This window comes from Monodelphis domestica, chromosome 1 (assembly GCF_027887165.1).
Source record: "Monodelphis domestica isolate mMonDom1 chromosome 1, mMonDom1.pri, whole genome shotgun sequence".
NCBI classification, from domain to species: Eukaryota; Metazoa; Chordata; class Mammalia; order Didelphimorphia; family Didelphidae; genus Monodelphis; species Monodelphis domestica.
The window spans coordinates 493,831,182-493,855,313 of NC_077227.1; positions in this window are offsets into that span (position 1 = coordinate 493,831,182).

The window sequence follows — 24,132 nt, forward strand, 5'->3', positions numbered from 1 at the left end:
TACATCTCCTCAGCCACCAAATCTTGTCACAACACCTCTTGCATATGTCCCCTTTTCCCCATTTTCAGCCGCTGCCCCAGTTCAGGACCCTATTACTTCTTACCTGGACTACTGAAAATTTTTTCTAATTGATCTCCCCAATACAAGTCTCTCCCCATTCCAATCTATTCTCCACACTACTGCCAAAGTGCTTTCCTGAAGTGGAGGTCTTACCATGACCTCCCTCTCCTCAATGAATGCCATTGTCTCCCTATTACTCATACAATCAAATATAAAATCCTCTGTTTGACTGTAAAGTCCTCTACAACCTTCCACAATATGTATTTACAATATCATTACATAATGCATTCTGTAGTCTAGTCAAATCGACCTTCTTACAGGATGCTTCATCTTCCATCTCTACGCTTTTATTGTCTCCCCTGCCTGACAGACCCATTTCCTCCACCTCCAAACTCTTAGAATCCCTAATTTACTTCAAGGCTCAGCTTACATGCCAATGTCTATTTGAAGCCTTTCTGATTCCCCTCAAAAAAAGCTTGTTTTTGCTGTTGTTCAATCATTTTTCAGTCATGCTCCACTCTTTGTGTCCCCATTTCGGTTTTTCTTGGCAAAGATACTGGAGTAGTTTGCCATTTCCTTCTCCAGCTCATTTTACAGATGAGTAAATTGAGGCAAACAAGGTTAAATGACTTGCCCAGGGTTGCACAGCTAGTGTTTGAATCTTCCTGGTTCTAGGCCTGGCACTCTATCTGCCCTCCAAAAAATGCTGCCTTGCATTTACTTTTGTATATACCTAGATACATTCATGTTATTCTTTTTATTTAGTTTTTTTTTATTTTCATGCAAACACACTTCTATGTTGGTCATTGCTGTAGGAGCACACTGATACAAAACCCAAACTCCAAAATAAAATTGTAAATACAATGATATGAAAGATAATATGCTTTGATCCGCATCCATCCAACTCCAGCAGTTCTTTCTCTAGACATATTCTTTCTATCCCAATAGACTGCAAGTTCTTTGATGGTAGGAATTATTTCACTTCTGACTTTATATCCTTACTGCCTCGCACATAGTAGGGTGCTTAATAAATAATTGTTAATTAATTAATTGCTACTTGATGGCCTGAGGTTCTAAATGAGTTCAGGGATATAAGAATACCATTTTTAATTGGGACAAGCTAATATGTTATAAAAACAGTTTTCCCCTCTTTACTCAATGGATTTACTTTGCTCAGCTCTCCTGATTTTCCTGAACTGCCTGACCTCTCTTACTTTCACCATCTGAGGCCGTGACTCCTCTATCTTAGCACACATCTACCCTTTTTCCTGTTGCTACATCTGATGACCCCAGTACAATGAACATCATAAAAGCCTTTCAGTGTATGATACAACTGATCCTCAAACACTTCCCAATAATAAATAAAGCTGGTAGAGTTGAGCAAATGAACAAGTATTTCTATTGTCTTTTATTGTCTTGAGATCATTTCCTTAAAGTTTTCTATGAAAATGGAGGAAATTTTCTCTAGAAAAATAAATAGAAAAGTTTAGAGACCATAGCATACTTGGGACTCTAGGCATTTTGGACATCAAATGGTATGTGGCTAGATCATACTCTCCTCAGTGGAGCAGTGGATAGAGTACTAGGTCTGGAAAACCTGAGTTCAAATCCTACCTTAAATTATATGACCCTGGGCAAGTCACTTATCCACAGTTTGCCTTAGTTTCCTCATCTATAAAATGGGGATAACAGTAGCACCTATCCTCTAAGGTTGTGAGAATCAAATGAGGTAATAATTGTAAACAGCTTAGCACAGTACCTGGCACATAGAAAGTGTTAAATAAATGTTAGCTCTTATTATGATCTGAGTTGACTTTGATAGTGACTAAAGACTATAGTAAATTTTATTATCTGTTGGTAATGCCAACAATTTCATATGGAATTCTGATTACACCTCAGTGTTTCTATAATAGTAGCCTGTTCTCTTGAGTAGCTAGGTAGTACAGTGAATGGAGTACAAGACTTTGAGTCAAAAAGACTCATCTACCTGAGTTCAAATCTGGAAGACCCTGGAAGACACTTAGCCCTGCTTGTCTCCATTCTGCCAAATGAGTTGGAGAAGAATATGACAAACCACCTCAATATCTTTGCCAAATAAACCCTAAAATGGGATCACAAAAAGTTGGACATGTTTGAAAACAACAACCAGCTCTGTGATGCTGGGCAAGTGTCCACACCTGGATGACAGGACTTGGAGATAGAAGGGAGCTTTGTGCTCAACCAGTCCAAACTCCTTCATATTAGAGATGAAGAAACTGAGGACAAATACCTCTAAAGTTTATCATGAAGTAATAGATGGCAAAAAGTTTAGAAAAGTTAAAAAAGCATTTATTGTGATATCAGGATGAGTTTCACCCTGGAATATAAATGTTCTTGGTCCCTATCTGGTCCACTCCGGTCCTTCTTGACCCCAAGTCCAGCACTCTAGTTGCTGGTGTTGACCACATTTGACCTGAGCCTTAATCACTCCAAGGTCCCAGCCGAAAGATCTGATGGTGCAGTAGAAAGCATACTAGTCCGGAGCAAGAGTATCTAAGTTCAAATCTCAGCTTGACAATTTACTGGGTGACTTTGCCAAGTCATTTTATGCCTTCATTTTCTTTACTGTGAGAAAATCATAGAGGGGCTTAAGATAGTAAGTGGTTAACTGTGGGAACTAAACAAACCATACTGACTCCATCTTGTGACTCAGTGCTGGAGCTAGTTTAGTTCCTTTACTATTCAATTATGGGTCTAGTCCAAATTATGTCTTGTGAGAAAAGTTTATCCAATGGTGGTAACTGAGAAAAAAATAAACTTTATTGCATTGTTTCAACCAAGCCCTGCATGACTGGGAAGCTGGACCACTTGTATCTGTTATTCAGAAACCTTTAATGAAGGACCTAGGTTATATTGACCAGAAACATAGTCTGATCCTAAGACTGATAAAACGAGCTTTCTCATAATTGTACAAGTCAAGCAATTCATCTGTCATATTGAAAAACTGGCCCTGTAATGATCAATAAGTTATTGTTTTCTGTGTTCCTTTGATTATTTATACATATTAGGGGAGGATTAGGATCTGTGAAGATTAAAATTAACTCTCGCCTGATTGTGAAGATTAAAATTGTAACCCCTGCCTATTTTTAGATCTAATCACCAAAAGTGTAAACATCCCACTTGATCATTAAGTGGGAGGTCTGTGACCCATGTGTGCAATAGTGGGTGACAAATCAGAATTAAAAGCAGGGCTTCAACCGTGATTGGTAAATGTAGAATTAGGGGAAGGCACAGGAAGTGACACAAGAGAAAGTGTCTTTAAAAGGGAGTTACAACTTCCTGAAAGGTTCTACTTGGAGTTCTACTTGGAGGGGAGGCTGAAGAGAATCTGCTGACTGGACCTGAGACCCTGTTCCTGGTGAGGCTGTTCTAAAATCTCTTCCTTTGAACTGACACATGGTGAGTGAAAAACTGACTCTTAACTACTGGATTTTCTGAAAAAACTAACCTCAGGAGAGACTTACCTCTTGAGAGAGACTTAGATATCTCACCTTATCCTCGCTCTGATTTTCTTACTTCACTCTACATTTTGTAAATAAATTACAAATAAATCTCTTGGTAATGAATTAAATTCCTGGTGACTACACTCTTAAATAATCCAGTCCAACCCTTTAAAACTAATCCCTTTTCCCCCTTACAGATCATATAACCTAATGTATTGTTTCTTTTTAACTAATTGGTACTATTTTATTGTTCTTACTCTATAAAAAGTCTGTCTTTATTAGTATTTGGGGTCCAGTCCTGAATTGAGGAAGGACCTTGGTCCCAATTTGTTAGGCAATTAGCAACCAATTTAATCAGAAGATCAAACCTTTCAGTCATTTCATCTTTTGCTTTTTATATTATCTTCTGACAACAAGGCAGTACATTGAATAGACTATAAGATTCAGTGGCCACAAGACGTGAATTTGAATTTTGCCTCAGACACCAATTAACTGTGTAACGTCGGGGAAAGACACTTAATCTCTCTGTGCCTTGGTTTCCCTAACTGTAAAATGGGGATAGGATAATAACATTTACCTTACAGGGTCATTGTAAGGATCAAATTAGTTAACATATGTAAAGTATTTTATAAACCTTGAAGTTGTAAACCTTAAAATTTCTTAGACTTATAAATGTTGGAAATTTCACCATTGGGAAATTTCATACTTAAAGAATTTCCTACTGATAGTGGGAACTCTATTGGAATGTGAACCCCATTGGCATGGGAGGTTCCTTCTCCTCCCTACTTAAGATTACTTTAGGACAGAAACCTTTTGCTGAACAATGGAAAGGGCTTTGACCTATGCTTAAGCATAGAACAGGAAGTTCTTTGAGTCATGATTGATTTTAGAATTGATACAATAGAGATACTTGGAATGACAGAACCAGGTCTTGGAACTTCCAATCTCCACCGTACTCAGGGTAACAGGATTTAGGAAGGGCTGCAGCAAAAGGATCAAGATTTAATTATTTGAGAATATGACCTTCAACAGACATGTGCAAAGCCACAGACCTCTGGGCGGTCCTGGGTTAAGCTAGAGCCACCATTGGCACAGGGAAGACATGGACAGTGATTGGTAGATGTGAGAACTGAGGGGAGGGAACTGAGATGGTTTCCTTAAAGAGAGAGGGGTCTGAGGACTGAGGGGAGGTTGGAGAGGTTTTGCTCTGAGAGGTTGTGCTCTGAGAAGCTTGCTGTGAAGGAAGCTGGAGGTGGAGGCCCCTGAGACTGTTTCTCCATTTTGGTCACGTGAGTGATAGGGACTGATCTCTTTTCTTTGCCGCAGCTATCTAAGGGCTTGGGCCTTTTGGCCCAGCCTAAACAGAGGGGGTATTTAAGCCCTATTCCCTTCTCTCTCCCCTCTCTCTCTCTCTCTCTCTCTAATACCTTTCTTCCTCCTGTTTGTAATTAAACTCCATAAAAGGTTGACTGCTGACTTGAGTTTTCATTTAGGAATTACATAGCTGAATTCCTTGGTGACCTTAAATTAATATATATCAGTCTTTTAAAGTGATTTCCTTGTCACAAAGTGTTATGAAAATACTAGTTATAATTATTATTTAAGCTTCAGAGATTATATTTATATTAAAGAATTATAGAATCATAGATTTAAATCTAGAAAATCATAAATTGAAAACTGGCCATTAAGGCCAAACTTCATTTTATAAATGAGAAAGCTGAGGTATTAAGTGCTTAAGTAACTTATCTGACTAGGGTTGAATTGCATGTGAGGTAGAATTCAAATCTGGGTCTTGTTGACAGCAAGTCTAGTACTCTATCCACTATGCTACTAGCTACACAATAGCCCATATTTCTAGAGTACCCTAAACTTGACCAGATACTGTTCTCACACTAGTACTTAGAGGAAGACAGTCTTTAGTGTTATAATTTACAAACTTGGTCAGATAATAAGTGTTGGACCAGGAATATGAGCTCAGGGTTCCTTTAACTACAGATTACTTCACAACACAACACTGCCTAGAAAGATGGTTGAAAAGGAGGATCTCTTTATTTTTAAAGCATGTGATCCTAAGATTTTATTGCCTTATTGACAGTGACTAGAGCAGGCACTCCTGAGACTTCCAGACAAATATTCTACTGCCTGTTGGGGGATTTAGCCATAGTCAACAGTTAACAAAAATTTATTAATCTCTATTCATGAGGTACTGTGCTAAGTGCTAATTACAAGCAAAAAAGAAAGGTCCTGCCCTCAAAATGGTTCCATTCTAATAAGAGAAGGGAGAAGTAGTATATAAGGAAAAGGACTGGGACATGGTTGCATAGTCCAGAAAGTCAGGGATGGTTGAATTGTCTGACTATCTCTAGTCATTTGGGGGGGGGGAGGGGTTTGCTTTACAGGAAAAAACTAAAATGATTCAGTTTCTAAATAGTGATAATTCCTGAAAGTTTTAAACATTGCCCAGGCCCTTGGTATGAAGAATTCAAAAGACATTAACCCAGATTTATACAAACTGAGAGAAAAGCATCTTCTGAACATAGATGAAAAGACAAAAAATTTTGACACTTTACAGACCAGGTACTGTCCTTCTTTCTGCTGTGGATGGCATGGGGCCAAGCAGATGGAACAATACTCTCTGTTTTGTATTAGTTAAACAACAAGACAGATCAGGCTGCCATGATTGCGCTATTATGCTATAGCAAAACTCGCTGGATTCTAGCAATCCCATTCCTTATTTTCTTATAGTTACCAACTGGCATTAAAAAAAAAATCCTTACTTTCCATCTTAGAATCAATACCGTGTGTTGGTTCCAAGGTAGAAGAACAGTAAGGACTAGGCAATGAGGGTTAAGTGAGTTGCCCAGGGTCACACAGCTGGGAAGTGTCTAAGGCCAGGTTTGAACGCAGGACTTCCCATCTTCAGGCCTGATTCTGTCTACTGACCCACCTAGCTAATCCCTCAAATAGCACTTTGTGAAAAAAGTCTTGACAGCATAAGTTTCCTTGTTGATATGGGGGCTACTTTGTCTTTCCCCAGTTCTCTGTTTGCACAAAACCTACTCACACTCAAGTATTAGGGATAGAGGGTTGACAGCAGGGCTGCTTCAAACTTTGCCTCTACCCTGTAGATTTGGGATCACATGTTTTAATTTCTCAACTGGATTTTCTAGATTGTCTTCATTTCAAAATTAGAATGTATGTATTGCAGTGTGTCTCTGTGCAAGTTTGTTTCAGCCTATGGAAATAGCCAGTAAAACTTTTTTACAAGATGTAATAATTCAGGCAGGTAGGACTTGGCAGAAAGTAGCTGTTTCAAGTATATTAAGTTTCTGGTCTGTGTTTTAGTTTATCTATGTAGTATGGAAGTAAAAGTGTCTGTATGTCCTCTTTCCTCTTTTTTCAATGCTAGGGGGAAAACACATTGAAAAACCTGGACAAACCAAATAACTGGCAGCTAATCATTTGGCAAAGAGAAATATTTAATTTTCCAATTGGATTTTCTAAGTTGTGCCCATCTCATAATGAGAATGTGTGTCTATATTGTTTTGGAAGTAACAGCTTAATTCTTAACTGTACCAAACTTGAGAAAATTTTCAAAGTTTGAATATGACATCAGAACTCCATATTTGCTGTGTATACTGTTGTTATCATCAGCCAGCAACTATCTAGCCAGCTCCTGTTTGCAAATTGTGACATTCTGAGGTTTGCTGTTTGAAAACTCCAACCTCTCTAGTAAAACAATCAATCAATCTGCTGGTCAAAGCACCACGCAAGCTCTGTGATCAGCAGAGTGAAAAAGTTTGTTTTGAGATCAGCAAGCAACCAACAAGTGAGTAAGAAGCAATTAAGTACTAAGATTTTTTTCACAGTAAAAGAGAGCCTTTTAAGTTCATCATTTGAAGATGGAACATCTGTCAAAGTTTATTTGGATTATGAAGCAAGTAAAAACATTAAGAGTTAAGAAAGAAAGTTGTAAGCAACTTTAAGCTTAGAATTTGAAGGTAAAAGGTGTAAATGATTTGAAGCTAAGAATTTTCAGCTATTTTTCTACTACTTACTTACATGTATCTATACTCCACCCTAAATTTTTCTTTTAAGTGGAGGACAATTAATCTCTTGTAAATTAAGTCATTTGTGTAACCACTGAACCCAGGGTGAAGCGAGAATGTTGTCACTTATGTGTTCATAAGAGCTATAGTAATCTATATGGAGATCTGCTATCTAAGAGATTTTAGCAGGAACATCTAAAGAATCTCTGCAAGCAACTTGGAACCAAAGAAGCATCTACTAAAGAAAAAACCTATCCCTGACTGTTAGAGAAAAGATAGTTTTTGGAACTCAGATTACTCAGGACATGTGAGATCTAAAATGAAGTTTTGTTAACATTGGGGGTAATCTACTGAAATGCAAAGAACCTCAATGTTTATTTATGTTGTTAATTGATATTATTATGGCTCTGTGCACTGTCCCCCAAGTGGGGCACAGCACAGCCTCAAACCTGCAAGCAAGATGCATTCTATTCTTAAAGAGTCACCATTATCTTTGCTTTCTGTACTACTGTATCAGGAAACCAATTTCTTCTGTTTACAAGTTGAAAGGATAAACAGATGTAAGATCAGGATAATGACATCTTGGGCCAAAATCCACCTCAACTGGCCTAATATTTTGTCTCTATCTCTCTTCTGCCTATAGTAGTGACAGAAGAGGGATTGGCAACACACAATTTTCCTAACAAAAACAAGGTTGAGCAAAAAAGAATTGTCTATTCATCAGGAAGGGTGGGGCAAGTCTAATCCATACTGCTAAAGTTTCCTACAGGTTATGGGATCCATATCACCTTGTGAGCACCCACTACAAGTCCAAAGGAACAGATGCCTGCAAACTAGGGATTTCCATGGAGCTCCTGTTTATTTTCCATCCTGGACTCCTTCCAGATTTCTTCATTGATAATATTCCTCCTCCTGATTTTTGGTCCCTGTCTTCTAAAACTCTCACTATTTTTGTTTTCTCTTGGTTACATTCTATGAGGTTTCAGATGATAACATCAATTTGTAAAATTTAAATTAATATCCAATAACTCCAAGTATTATATTTTATAAGATTTATTAATAATCACTTGAAGTAGAAGAAATAAAAGAGCAAAGTACAAAACAAGTATGACCACATGTGTAAAATTCTCCTACCTGGAACTCACCCAACCTCCACCAGCTACCTTCCTGGGAACAGAGAACGAGGGCAGAGCTATACAAAACTGTATCTTCCCTGCGTTAGTTATGTAACATCGATACATAACTGAGATGCTGGGAGAGAGAGTCCCTGGGGAGCAAATCCTAATTGTACACTCCCCCCTGTGATTCCATTGGGAAACAAGCATGTAGAAATCTCCCAGATTTACATGCCTAGTTTCCCCAATAAATCAGTACACATAACCAACTTATATCTCTAGAGATTTTTAACTAGAGGTACATACAATATTTCACTTTCTAAGGGGAAGTTACAATAATTTGGGGATAAGAGAGAAGAGAGAAAGAGAACAAAACCAATGATTGCTAGACACATTGACAAAAAGCCAATTAGGGGGCAATCCCCTTTGGCATAAGAGTGTACGTTCAAAATAAAAATGTTCAATCCCCCCACAGTTCAATTCACTACATCCCAAAGTTTATTCTGGATCTTTTGGTGCAGTGTGTAGTTTCTGTAGGCTTCTTTATGGTGCTTTCTCCAAACAGTTCACTTTCTTGATTCGGGGAGGCATCAAGTTTCTTATCCTAAAATTACTCTCAAAAAAGAAAATTTTTTTATAAATCTAGAATTCTATGGCAATAATACAATCCCCCTGAGGAGGGTGTTGACCAACACACAGATCACCCTGGGATACATAACCGAGTTATGAGGTATATGAATTAATTGTCAAAAGAAAATAAAAAAAACATTAAAAAAACAAAGAAAAAAGAAAAAAGTAACTTCTGGATGAAATGTAAAATATCAAAGTCTAATGTGTAAAATTCTAAGTAAGGAAGAATAAGTTCCAAACAGGTCCTTGAATCAGGGATTAAATGATTTATGCCCCACAAGCCTGTGGCAGTGATTAAGTACTTACCCAATCAGCAGCAAGAAAATTGCTATACTATGCTATATTACACTACAGAAAATTGCCATACTATAAAAGAAAGAAAAGGGACTAGATTTTGAAACAGAAGGGAAATATTCCCTGGTCTGATTTTACTTTTGCTCTCCAAAATGGCAGCCAAATTGAGGTACTTGGTAGAAGTCTGGATCTGGCACAAGGGAATCCTGCTTCTGATGTCAAATAGCCACTTCCTCAAATCCCCAAATAAGTTCAAGCCCCCTGTCTTGGTGCATAATCTCATCAATCCCACCAAGATTGGGTGGTCTCCTTGACCTTGTGCTCCTAGGCACTGTGCCAGTTAACTTTGTGCTCTTTGGCACTGTACAGTGCCTTTTTGATCCCTTCTCCTGGAATCAGATACAATCACCATAATATTTAACAATCAATTGCAGATCTCCATAGTCTAAAACTTTTGGATATGCATTGATATTTGGGCTAATGGATATTTTAAACTATTATAGTGCAAAATCAAAAAACCACTTATACTGGTAATGTGCTTCAAATACAAAAAATGAGAGAAAAAGAAAACTAAAATACTCTATTGCATATACAAGGAAAAATAATAAAATTTAAAAAATCAAAAATATATAGTTCACATTCCATGAAAAGGTATCTATCGTGAACTTGGAAATTATTCTACCCTAATTAGACATACTTTAGGGGAAGATAAAGTTGTAAACTCCTGATTGAACAATGAAGGTACTTAACTCATTCCTTATAATGAAGCTAAAACTTAAGTGAAGTCTATTTTTAGATCTAATACAAAAGGGTGTTAAGTACCTATAAAGGTTAAATTAATCACAAAAAGGTCAAGTAACTCACAAAAGGTAAGCTTAACAAAGAAGTGTGAAGTACCTCAGAAGATATAATCTAACCAGAGAAGGTGAGAACTAAAGAGTGGACAGTCCTGGAGAAAATCTAATCAAAGAAGGTGAGAACTAAAGAATAGGCAGTCTTGGAAAAAGCATGTACTGTGATTGGTAGACATGAAAATTTAGGGGAGGTGACATAAGAGAAAATTTCTTTTAAAAAGAGGCTAAAAAGTCAGTTCAGGCAATTGAATTTAGTTCAGAGTGCAACTGGATTTGGAGTTCAGTTCAGTGAGGACTGGAGCTCAGCCTGGAGGATCTCACTCAGACAGCTTCCTTGGAGACGGTCTCCTGGTGAGTGATAAGACTGACTCCTTTTCCCTTAGGCTTAGGGAGGTCACTTTGGCCAAAGCCTTTAACTACTGCCTGGCTCAGCCTGAGCCAGAGCAGTTTAAATTAACTCTTTCTCTCTCTCCCTCCTTTCCTTAATTCCTTCTCTCTATATTAATTAAAATCACCATAATTCCCAGATGACTTAGGTATTTTATTATTTGGGAATTTCCCCTGGTGACCAATTATTTAGATTTCAAGTCACAAAGCTAAAATCATCTTTACACTACCAAGTAGAGGCACAATACAAAGGTTTCTCACCCCAAAAATGAGATCCATTTCCTTTTTAACTTGGCTATGATTCGCAGTGTGAGTGCACATGATTTTTCACAAAGTAACAGCTTTTTAAAACAGTAGCACAACAGCCAATGCACATTCAAAGAAGTACCAAAGTCCTCCAAAATCATAAGAGCCCAGTTAATGACACTAGCAAACAAACCCACTATCATAAATAGCCACTTGTTGTGTGACATTTTAAAAAAACATTTTAAAAAATCTATGAGCTCATGGATACTTGTTACAAGTTCTCCAGATCTAACCAATCTTTCAACCTTGGTGAAGATATTTCTAACAAAATCTATTACTGCCATCATTCCAAAATTTGACAAGAGAAACCAGAAGAAGAAAAAAACCTCTCTACTGCTGATGAAAAACTTTTCAGTCTAAAATGTCACCAAGAATCTAGATCATTCTGGTGGAAGTGTAGAGTAAGTTGAAGAGTTACAAATATAAAATCCACCCAGGAGCCACTAGGTTTCATGTGAAAATTCTCCCTCCAGGAGCCATTCAGGGGTTGCAAAGTCCCCTGGGAAAACCTTCCCACCTCCAGGATGAGATTATAACCCATCAAAGGGTAACCATGCCCCTTGGGAAACCTCCTTTCTCTGGTATGAGACTCTAATAGCCATAAAAGGTATGTATTTAAATGTCTCATCCATTGCAATGTGGAGGCAAGGAATACAATAGTGAAAATCACTTCTGATGTCTCATCATTACATTTTTAATAAGTGCAGAGGTGGGGAATAAAATAGTGCTATTGTACTTCACTTCAAATATTCAATGTACTCTTACTTCTTGTTACAAACAACTCAAAGGTAGGCAAATCATCAGTCAGAGGTAGTGGTGCTATTAAATATTTGAAAATCACTTCTGAAGATCCCTTAAAACCAATTTAGATTTTTAGATCATTAAATTCCCCAAAGGTTGTATATTGGTTGTAAGTAATTTGATGGAGTCTATCTGTCATAATCTATGTAACAATTAACAAAAGCAAAAAGGAACAAAAGGTCATTTAGGCAACATGTGATATCAATGGATCTGATGATAAATCAGCATCCATAAGGACCTATGGTTTTGTCAGGTAAAAGAGTTTGTCCAAGTTGTTTATAGACTTTTATAATGGTATTTTCTCGAGTCTAGTCATAAGGGAAGGGTACAAATAAAGACAATGTAACAGAATATATACCTAATGGCCAAAATACAGTAGCTGAAAATGACATAGTGTAACAGCAGATATTAGATTAGATTAATATATTAACTTAAAAATAAAATTAAATCTTAAAACAATCAGCAAATACAATATATGTGACAGGATGTGAGTAATGAATTCAAGAGTCCTTTTCTCTAATTCCAATAGCTGTGTTAAAGAGACTTCTTCAGTATTTGGAGGGGAACAAACTGAAACAGCTAACATCAATGAGGCAAATTGATTCTGAAAAGGTTTAAAATTCACCTCCAGACTCTTTAAGGATCCTTCCCCTCCCAAGTATCATCATCCATCTAGATTCCTTTGGTCACATTTCTGGGGTTCCCCACATAGGGGCAGATTTTCACACTGAACATAGTGTGGATGAACCCCATATTGGATGTGTTGCAGAGGCTGGGTATTCTTAGAAAGTAAGGAGAATGAATCTCCCTTCTGAATCTTGAGATTACTCAAGCTAATAGCAAGGACAAGTGCCCCCAGGAATGGTAGTAAGAAAAGACATCCTAAAACTTTGAGGTGTGCAAGTTTGGTAATGCTCTCTGGGAACAGGAACTGTTTGAGATAGGCAGGAAACTGGGACATGCTTGTAATTCTACTTCCTATCTGTAGGTGGCACTGCCCTAGTATGTACTGCTGGGAGTAAAGTTAAGAAGTTTGGAAAAGTAACCTTCCTACCCCTTCCCCCAGGGGAAAAAAAAACACCAGGGAGCCACTTTCTTCCACTGCCACCTGGGCAGGAGACTGCTGCTCCCCTCGATTTCTTTCCCCAGCTATGTGGGCAGGGTGTTGAGGGTGGAAGTTTGCCCCCAGGTGAAAGACCTGAGGAAGCTAATTGCTGCCTAAGAAAAACACCTGAGCTTCCAAAGCATCAGCAAGCACTCAGGTATTAGCAATGTAATGGAAAGGGGAATTTATATCTCACCCTCCACACAGAAAATGGCTTACAAGGACCCCCAGCCAGTATGCTCAAGAGAAGCAGCTGCAGGCTTGTGACTGCAGGCTCACAGGGGTAGCAACAACAGTGGTGGGAGGAAAAGGAGGAGCAGGGAGGGCATCAGAGGATTTTAAAACTAATTCGTCTTTTTTTCTATTAAAAAAATTGCTCTACCAACTTAGAGAAGAGCAAGAGTCCTAAATTCCAGACTTTGGGTCACCAAAATATAACATTTAAATTAATACTCAATAATTCCAAGTATTACATTTTATAAGATTTATTAATAATCACTTGAAGTAGAAGAAAATAAAAGAACAAAGTACAAAACTTAAGTATGACCATGTGTGTAAAATTTTCCTGCCTGGCACTCACCCAACCTCTACCAGGCCCCTTCCCAGGAACAGAGAGTAAGGGTGGAGCTACACAAAACTTATATCTTCCCTACGTTAGTTATATAACATAACATAAATATGTAACTGGGATGCTGGGAGAGAGAGTCTGTGGGGAGCAAATCCTAATTACACACATTGCCATCCTGCCCAAAACTACTCTCTACCTCCTGGATCAAGTCCATAGATCCTTCTCAACAACTGGACTAGAAGCAGCATAAAGTCCCAAATATGGCCCAAAGAAGTCACAGAAGCTGAGGCTTTTGTCCTTTCTCCCCAGATTTCATGATTTTTAGGTTTTTAAGAGGATGGAATCATAGAGATGGATAGTGGGCAGTAATGAAAGAAGGATCCTCATACTCTGAAATCTTGTATTTCTTACCAGTTAGTACCAATTATGCATAAATTGCAGAAGCTGTATTATCAATCAGTTGACCATTCTGTATTGTTACTGGAACTATACTGTTATGTACATTAGTTTTGAACTTGTCAGGCTACTCTGTGCCCCAGCTTCTTGCTATTCTGTCTGTATTTACCTTAGTTCTGAAATGTTAGGTTGTATTATTAACCACTTGCATTGTTCTGTATTTGCTTTAGTTGTGTTATGTTCCCTCTTTGATGAAAGCATTCCAGAAGGGTAGAGACACCTCCCTCACACTGACAAAGGATGGTAAGGGGACAATGGTGGGAAATATGAGACATGTGCAACAAGGGCTTTGGAAGACCAGGGCCCTCAATAAATATGCAAAACCCAATTTACACAGTAGGGCTTCTCTACCAACTCCCAGGCTACTCCATTAGTTTCAGGGCTATTCCATCAGCCTAGGGTTATGGGGCTACTCACTTATCCCAGGGCTCTTGGACTCTATCAGCCCCAGGGCTACTCTATAAGACCAGGGCTGTGGGGATACTCCATCAACTCAAGGAACTATTCTACCACAGGGGATGATTTTCTACCAGTTTCCAGGTTACTTTACCAGCCCCCAAGCTCATTCCACTAGCCTAGACTATATTATACTATCTTAAAAACCTCTTATTCTTAAAAAAATTCTTTTCTTAATTCTGGATTGAATGGAATTTGAGTCTCCCATTCTTGGGACAAGATCCTGCTTATAAAAACTTGGGCGTATTTCTCTAACACCATGATGCCTCCTTCTAGCACTAGGATCCACTTGAATTCAGAGTTCATAAGGCATTTGAGGGACTAACCTGGAAAATCAATTCACTAATTATACCTTGCTCACTTTGGACATATGTTTCGATCTTTGTACTAAACTCTTGAAGGGATACAAAGAAGCATAATTCAGTCCAGCTGAGAATACAGAAATCATACACATGAGCAATAGGAGAAAAGGGCATAAACACTTAGCTGGGACAACTTTCAAGGAGAGAGTCATGAATCTAGAGCTGGAAAGGACTCTTAAAGTCATCTTGCCAAATCTCCTCATTAAGCAGATAAGGCAACTGAGGTCCAGGGAGTGACTTGTCAAAGGTAACAAAAAGGTGTGATTCAGACTTAGTCCTGAGTTCAATGCTCTCTATATTTTACCAACAAATATGTTATGGGACCTCAGAAAACAATAAACTCACTAGGATTTAGAATGGTCAAAGAAGGCTCCATGGAGAACATGGGACTCATCCTGAGCTTGAAACTGAGCTTGAAAGAGCTGAAGCCAGCGGTACCCAGGGAAATGCAGGCTGCCCTGGCCACAAACTTTTTCTACCTAGAGCAGTTAAAATCATTCTGAAGGCACCATGAGGAAAGTGCCACAGAAGTTACATTGACTATTTTAAAAAGCATATTCTAGAAGAAACTAGGATAATCATCAACTTATTCACTAATAAATTAATGTCATCTAACAAGGAGGCACAAACAACATAGTTTGTATTGAAAGTCTGAAGTGATTCAGATTGGAAGTTACAGTATTATAATGAAATTACTGTCCTCTTTAGGTGATAATAGATCCCTCACACCAAAGGTTGTCCATAGTGTTTTGTCCCATCAGAGAACTAATCCTACAGCTAGATGACTTAAAACATTATCTGCTCTGAGTAGATGAATATGCAAAACAGCACATATGCATACAGTGTAAATGGAAGGTAATCTCAAAGGAAAGTCCCTAGCAGCTGGAGGAACTAGGAAAAACTATATGCAGAGTGAGATTTAAGTTATGTCTTGAAGGTTCCAGGGAAAATAACAGACAGAGGGAAAGGGGTAGATCATTCAGGCATGGGGGCGAGCCAGTACAAAGATACAGAGAGATTTCTCTGCCCTCAAATTGCTTAGAAATGAGGTAGATCCCAGAACATTAGGATCATAGGGTTTAGAACTAGAAGGAGTCATAGAGATCACCTAGTTAATCACCTAATATTTCCTTCATATCCATTTTAAGGATAAGGAAACTAAGTCTACAAGAGGTAAAATGAGATAGTGCAGTGGACTGAGCACTAGGCTTGGAGTCAGAAAGACCTGAGTTCAAATCCAGCCTCAGACACGGACAAGTTGTATGACCCTGGGCAAGTCACTTAACCTTGTTTCCTCATCTGTAAAATGAGTTGGGGAAGAAAATGGTAAATCACTCCAGTATCTGTGCCAAGAAAACCCCAAATGGGGTAACAGATAGACACAATCGAAATGACTGAACAACAATATACAGTAGGTAGCAGCAATGCAATGATCAAGTACAATTCTGAAAGACATGAGAAAGAATGCTATCTATATTTGGAGGAAGAACTGTGGGAATAGAAACACAGAAGAAAAACAATTGCTTGATCACATGGGTTGATGGGGATAAGATGAGGATATAGACTCTAAATGATCACCCTAGTGCAAATATCAATAATATGGAAATAGGTTTTGATCCATGTAAAACCCAGAGGAATTGAGCATTGGCTTTGGGAGGGGGTATGGGGGAAGACTGGGAAAGAACATGAATCTTGTAACCATGGAAAAATATTCTAAATTAATTAATTAAATAAAATTTAAAAAAATATATACAGTAGATAACAGTTGAGACTGAACCCAAATTTTTCTGAGCCTAAATCTACTATTCTTTACATTACGTCTATCCATGTTAATAATGTGTTAATTTTGCTTTATAGATAATTAGTGAAGGAAAATATCTCCTAGTATGTGAATCTCCAAAGAATGCTTCTAAAAAGAGATGTCAATTGAGAACTGGGGCTGAGCAAAGACACAGCAATAGAAATAAACCTCATGTGTTTTTGATAACCCCTTTCTTCCTCCCCACCAAAAAATTATTGGACCATTTGAACAGGCTTGACATCAGGTTTAAAGCCAGTAAAATTAGGATCTACAAATAACAACCAGGTCCTTGTAGAGGGAAAGTCCCTGGCCAGAAAATACAAATCAAGTCCTTTGTATTAGATGACAAGATAATCAACAGTGGAAACAGAATAAGTATAAGCAACTTGGGAAGAATCTTCCAGTAAGACTCAGATCCTACTGGCTACAAAGATCTATGTCATAAACAGGAGAAAGACTCATTTGAGACTGAGGCCAGGGTTGAATCCTCTGAGAGTGCCATCCAGATAAAATGATCCCAACTACTAGTAAGACCAACCCAAACAGGCAGGGACAAAACCCTCAAGCCAGGAACTTGGAAAAATCTGAAAGCCCCGGTAAATCATACTCCTTTTTCCCATTTCCTCCACATACTATGGGGGCTATACTTCAGCCCTGAATTGGAGTAACCTTTGATGGTTGATTTCCTTCAATAGAATCATAAACTATCAAAGTTTAAAAGGTTTATGTTAAAACATGCAATGTCAGAGTTGGAAGAAACCTTAAAGATCTACAGTCTCTATCTTCTTATTTTATTTTTACCAGTCCCAAGTGAACTATGCCTCAGAGTACTGAAAAGATAAGTGGTTGAATTGATTTTGCTTTTTCCTCCATTAGTTCTTGATATTTTATGAGGTGATACTGCTATATCTAAACCAGCTTCATCCTCTATTTGGCAAGGAAATCATATGTTTGATACTGAAGAGATTTCTAGGCTCCTTTGGCCTTTTTGTTGTGGCAATTGAGTTATTCTAGTTAAACTTCCTTAAGTAATGCTGGCAGTTTTGTCAATATCTATTCTTCTATCTAGTTCCCATTTAAGGGCACTAATAGCTTGCTAAAATCAGAATATCTCTGACCTATCTTCTTGAAGAATATATTCATGATATATAGACATAAAACATCTGTATAGTCTGTAAGCTTCTGACTTTTATTTCTTAATCCTGAGACATTTTCAACATATTAGTTTTAAAGGTGTTTTTTATTCCTTTGTAGAAGTTCTTTAGTTATCCTCTACAATAGATGTCAGCAAATAAAGCATAATTTTCTTTATAGGGCTATTTTTATAAATGCTTATCATCGGTGCTACAATATGATATTGTATGAAATATAATTTATCTCATATAATATGAACTACAAAATATCTCACCAATGCTATTCTTGTTGCCTTCAGACATGTAAGCAAAATAACTTCACCAATGGCTTGATTTGCCTTTCCAAGGAGACCCCCTGAGCCATTATTCTATTTAGCTGCAACTTCTTTTCATCTTCTGTTTTCATTTGCAACAGATATCTTTTGCCATTTTTTCTTAGGATGTGAATTCCCCTTTTTGTGACAGAGATCAGGGCAGATGGTCCAGCCCTCTGTCCCTTACTGCTACATTCCAGAATTTTTATCTCTTATTACTACAAATCATTACTTGTCATTCATCAAGTTCTGGCCCCTATCCACCAGCCATTCCTCTTTCTTCCAGATGTTTTGTGTTGCTTCATTCACTCAAACTTCAAGGTCATATTTAAATGAACAGCAAAGTAGCATTTCACTTGCTTCCTAGCTCCAGGCATCCAAGTGAAAAAAAATAAGAAAATAAACTTTTTTAGTTTCGAGTTTGATTTGCCTTTTAGTCTCCCACCTTCAGCAAAGAAATGGTAGTCAGAAGATTTAGACTAACAACACATTTCAGTCCGGGGTCTTGGGATTGCTTTAAGAAAGTTCAGCTTCCTCTTGGACTTAGCTACATGGTCATATAGGAGAAAGTTAAGATTATCATCTCCAGGGTCCTTCTCAGCTTTGCTGTCCATCACCTAGGTTCAGCAAGACAAGAACAAGGCAACTTCTCATCTGATTTGAGCTAGCTAGGGAACTTAATATAAGTCAATAGTGTGGCAAGGCAACCTAAAAGTTAGTATAAACTTACAATGCATGAAGAGAAGCTTGGGGGGGGGGGTGCAGCTAAGTGACTCACTAGCTTATAAGTCAGGCCCAGAGATGGGAAGGGTTGGGTTCAGACACTTTCTAGCTGTGTGACCCTGGGCAAGTCACTTAACCCCCATTGTCTAATCCTTACTACTCTTCTGTCTTAGAATCAATATACCATATTCTTTTTGGATGGAAGATAAGGGTTGCTTTTATTTTTTTAAAACTCTCATATGGAAGAGAGATTGGATTTCAGAGGATCATAGAACTAGAGTTGAAAGGGAATAAAGAATTTGTCAAGTCTTACTCCCTTATGTTCTACTTGGTTCCATGAGCAGCAACTGGAGCAATGTAAAGCGATTACTTGCAACCAGATTTACACTCTTAAGGAAACAGTTCCTCACAATTAGAACTATCCAAAAGGTGAATGAGTAACTTCAGAAAGGAATGGTTTCCTTCTTATTGGAAATCTTTGTTGTTCAGTCATTTTCAGTCACGTCCTACTTTCATGATCTATTTGGAATTTTCTTGGCAAAAATATAGCAGTGGCCTGATATTTCCTTTTCCAGTTCATTTTACAGATGAGGAGCTAAGGCAAACAGGGCCAAATGATTTGCCTAGGGTCACACAGCTAGTAAATGTCTGGAAATTTTTAAGACAAATAACTAATTGATGGGGATTTTTTCGGAGGAGATTCTTAGTCTAGTATGGGCTAAAGTATATAATCTTTAAGGTCTCTTCTTATTTTGGGGGTCTGTGAAATAGAAATCTAGAATGAAAAAATGACTTGTTTAAAGTCACATAGTAGAAGGCCCAGGACTAAAACCCATTCAACTGTAACCAACAAATATTTATTAATTCCTGCTATGTGCCTGCCTTTGACCAGTCTTCCATATTAGAAAATTTAAAATATTTTTTGACATTTCCCTTTATCTCAAATATTTAATTGCCATCACCTTTCATATTTCAATATCTCACTGCTATTATTTCTTCTTTTGAAATGTCCTTTGAATATATATTTAGGAAATTTCCATCTTGTTGATTTTTAGGAAATTGCTATGAGGGGCCAATTTTTATACCTGAAGAGTCATTCTCATGCCCAAAAGCATGGGACTAGGAGTCAGACTCGGGTCCATCTCTATCATTTACACCTGGGTACTTTGGGAGTGAATAACATCAGTTCTCTGGTTCTCAATTTTCGCTCCTGCAATATACAACATATGATATCCCCCCTCCCCCCATTACTGCACAGGGATATTGTGAAGATAAAATGAGAAAGAGGTACAAATGTGCTTTGTAAACTATTAGGGGCTAAAGAAAAGCTATTATTATCCATAATAATACAACATCCATTATCATTATAATCTCCATTTTGAACATAGATGGGTTTAGCCCCAAGTCAGGCAGAAAATTAGATCACTCTGTTCTTTGAGCATTTCTATTCCTCACAGTTTGACTCCATTTGTCTGTTCATGCAAAGCTTCTTCACCTGCCTCACAGCTTCCCCTCTTTCCCCCCATCAGATTCTCATATGGAAACAGCACCACCTGGAAATTCTTTCTGCAGGATTTGTTGTCACCCTTCATCTTGGGATACTTGGGTCTTTTCTTCTAAGCTAGGAAATATGTCTCTTGAAAATGGAAACTTTCCAATGGTGGAAGAGAAAGACCACAATTCCCCTTTGGGGGCAAGACACTAGATGACACAGTGAATAGACTGCCAGGCTTGAAGTCAAAAAGCCTCATCTCCCTGAGTTCAAATCCAACCCCAAACACTTATTTACTATGTGTTAAATTTGCTGGATGAGTCACTTTACCCTGTTTGCCTCAGTTTCCCCATTTGTAAAATGTACTGGAGAAGGAAATTGGAAACCTCTCCAATATCTTTGCCAATATCCTGACCAATCAGACATGATTGAAACAACTTAACAACAACAGCAACAACAATGGTGATCAGTTAAAGTAGAAAAGTTCTTTAAAGGGAAATCATTATAACCCCTTCATTTAAAAGGAGAAGAGAAATAGAAAAAAAAAAGATGGCAAGATCCCATGGCTAGCTAGTGGCATCCCAGACTCTATCCACTCTGCTGGTTTGCTTGCCTGCCAAAAATTGGGTTAATAGAAGAGTACTATAGTGGGCTAAGATGTTGAGGCGACAGAAGGAAATGAAAGAAAATTTTGTCAGGCTTCATATTAGCTCTTATATCTGACTTGAGCTAAAAGTGAATCCATAGAAAGAGAATAGATTTTAAAACTGAAAGAAATCTTGGGTATAAGTCTGCTTATTTTACAACTGAGGCCTTAAGAGAAGAAGCAACTCATCCAGGCTTACACAGGAAGCTGAGACTTTAATATTTCAGTGCTCTTTGCACTACACAAGCTATTGTTACTACTCCCATGTGTCCTTGGACAAATCAGTTAACCTAAGCATGCCTCAGTTTCCTCATATGTAAAATGAAAGGATTTATCTCAATGCCTTCCAAAGTCCTTATAGCATATATCATACAGAAACATTTTCACTTTTATGATTAACAAATCAAACTTTCTAATTTTAGAAAAGTGTTTGAGAGGTGGGGTAAGGGTTAGAGTGGCAGAAAGAGCATTGTGGGACATCCTTAGTTAAGGGGATCATCTGCTCCCATATCCATTTCAAAATAACATCATTCTCCCCCATGTCTAGTTTGATGAAGGGCCCAATTCTAAATTCCTGCTATTCTTAAGAGCATAGTTCAGTAGAGAGTATAAAATGCCTCTGATGGGACATGCCCCATAGTCAAGTGTATATGTTAGGAGGTATTAGCAAAATTCTTTCATTGATCTTGACCCAAAGTGAAGAATCTTTAATTGTCTAATTCTGTTCTCTTCAGACCCCAGACAACTCAGCCAAACCCACAGTGATGGCCCAAGAATCAATATAAATAAAAATGTCATCCTCCAAGACCTCTTACATATCAGCCATGTAGGCTTGTAGTTCAACCCACTAGAAAAGACTTGTCAGGACCACATCCTTTATGGTACTTAAGTTACTGTCTTCATAATTACTAAGGTTCTATTGCATTTACCTTTCTCATAATGGGCAGAAATCTCAATCAATCTCATTTATCTTCTTAACAAAAAAATTTTAACCCTTTCCTTCCATCTTAGAATCAATACTGTATATTGGTTCTAAGGCAGAAGAGCAATAAAAGCTAGACAATGGGAGTTAAGTGACTTGCTCAGAATCACATAGCTGGGAAGTATCAGAGATAAGATTTGAACCCAGTACCTTCCATTTCTGGGCCTGGTTCTCTATCCTTTGAGCCACCTAACGTCCCATCCTGCCTCCTTCATGCATCTTTTTAGGGGACCCATCTTAAATTTTGTTACTGTGGTAGGAACACTATCCTAGCCTCTCTCCTCATGCAGGTTAGGCTGTTTTGTTTTGTTTTTTCTTAAAAGATATTGAGACATTCCTGCAGACTTGTTTGGCTCAGTAGTCTGAGGGTTCAGATTGTTGACATCAATTCTTCATCACCTTAGCATGAATCAGCCTTGAGGAGTTGGAAGAACTCTCAGATGCTGGGCTTGTTAATCATGTTGGGAGTTTCACTCAATGGAATCACCTCAAGGGGTTCTCAATGCTTATCCTGCTATCTCTAAGTCAATCTCCTTTTGTTAACTATTAAAAGATTTAAGTATCTTATTTTATTCCAAAATGGAACCTAAAGTATTAAGGGCTGGCCTGAGTCAAGCCCAAGCCAGAATAATTGATATAGTCTTACAGAATTAAAATCTAATAAGGTCATTGATATTTTGTTTTATGAAACATAATATCATAATGTAATTTTTGTTTTATATAATTATAATTCAATTTCATTTTCAGGTCCACATTCTCTCCTTCCCACCTCCTCCTTTCCTCCATTGAGAAAGCCAAGAAAGAATAAAACCCCTTCTATAAACATCTATAGCCACAAAAATCAAATTTCCACATTGGTCCTATTTTTTTTAAGTCTCAATCTTTACACTGGGTCTATCACTCCTCTATCAGGTTGTGGATAGCATGTTTCATCATCATCTGTAGTTGTGGTAGGCCACATAATGAGCTTGCTCATTAAAGGGAGGGATAGGCAGCACAGAGGAAGGTGAGCTTGGATAGGCCTGTGTGCTTCTGGTGGCACTTTTGGTGATTGCTTACTGTAAGTCACACCCCACTCCTGGGAGATTAAAGAATAAACTGCCTGTGGCAGTTCAGCAAGAAGAGAACAATGCATTCTCTGTGTCCTTACTAACTAACTCTCCCCTGAAAATAATTGAACTAAACTCTGTCTTTGTTGGGCCTTCTAGGTTAGTAATTAGTCTCTTCCAAGTTCCACCAGAGCATCTCTTCAGAACTCAGTTTACTGTCAAATCAACTCCATGAGACTGAATGGGGGGGGGGGGGGGCAAAGTAGAATGGAGGAAATGCTCCCCTCATTAGAGGACAAATTCAGGAAAAAAACAAAAACTAAGACTAAATAAGAACTCAGCCTTTCCTAGTATTGCTAATGGTCATCATTACTTATCTCAGGAAAGGTCTCCTGTTTGCCAACCAGCTTTAAGGGATCATATTTCTATACTCTTAGGTTTTAAATGGCTTTTTAGCTATAACAATGCCATTGAACCAGTAATCCTCAATCCTATAATTGTGGACATAGTTATTTCAAAGAGACTAACAGTGAAAAAATGCAGACCAAGAAATATTCCTACAATTTTAGGATTGTCTAAAACCTGTGTTGTAAAAACAATTTGAGTTTTGTTTGTTTTTTAATTTAGAATTTAAGAGACCAATTGTAATTTTATCACAAATATTTTGTTGTAATTCTTTGACCCAAGCTAATGGGGGAAGCATTTGAAAGGACAATACTAAATTCTCCCTAGGAACCCAAAGTCATTTTTGGAATTGGACCCCATTTCTGCCTGTCAGATCCCGTTTAATTAACTGAGGACAGGTCAAGGTGTTCTTTCAGTTTAAAAACTTTCCACTATCACCCCCATACCATGAACTCAGACTCAAGAACTACAATTCTCTCTGGCTGGAGATTCCAGTGAGAGGCGCCTGAAGAACACAGAATTCAGGCTTGGAGAGCATTTCCCCAACTCTAGAAGACATAGGAAACAGAATTCAAGTACTGACCTGAAGGACTCTCTGGTTTTGTTGTTGTTGTTTTTAAATAGTGCTTTGTGTCTTTCCTCATTTAGGTGTCATAGTGAAT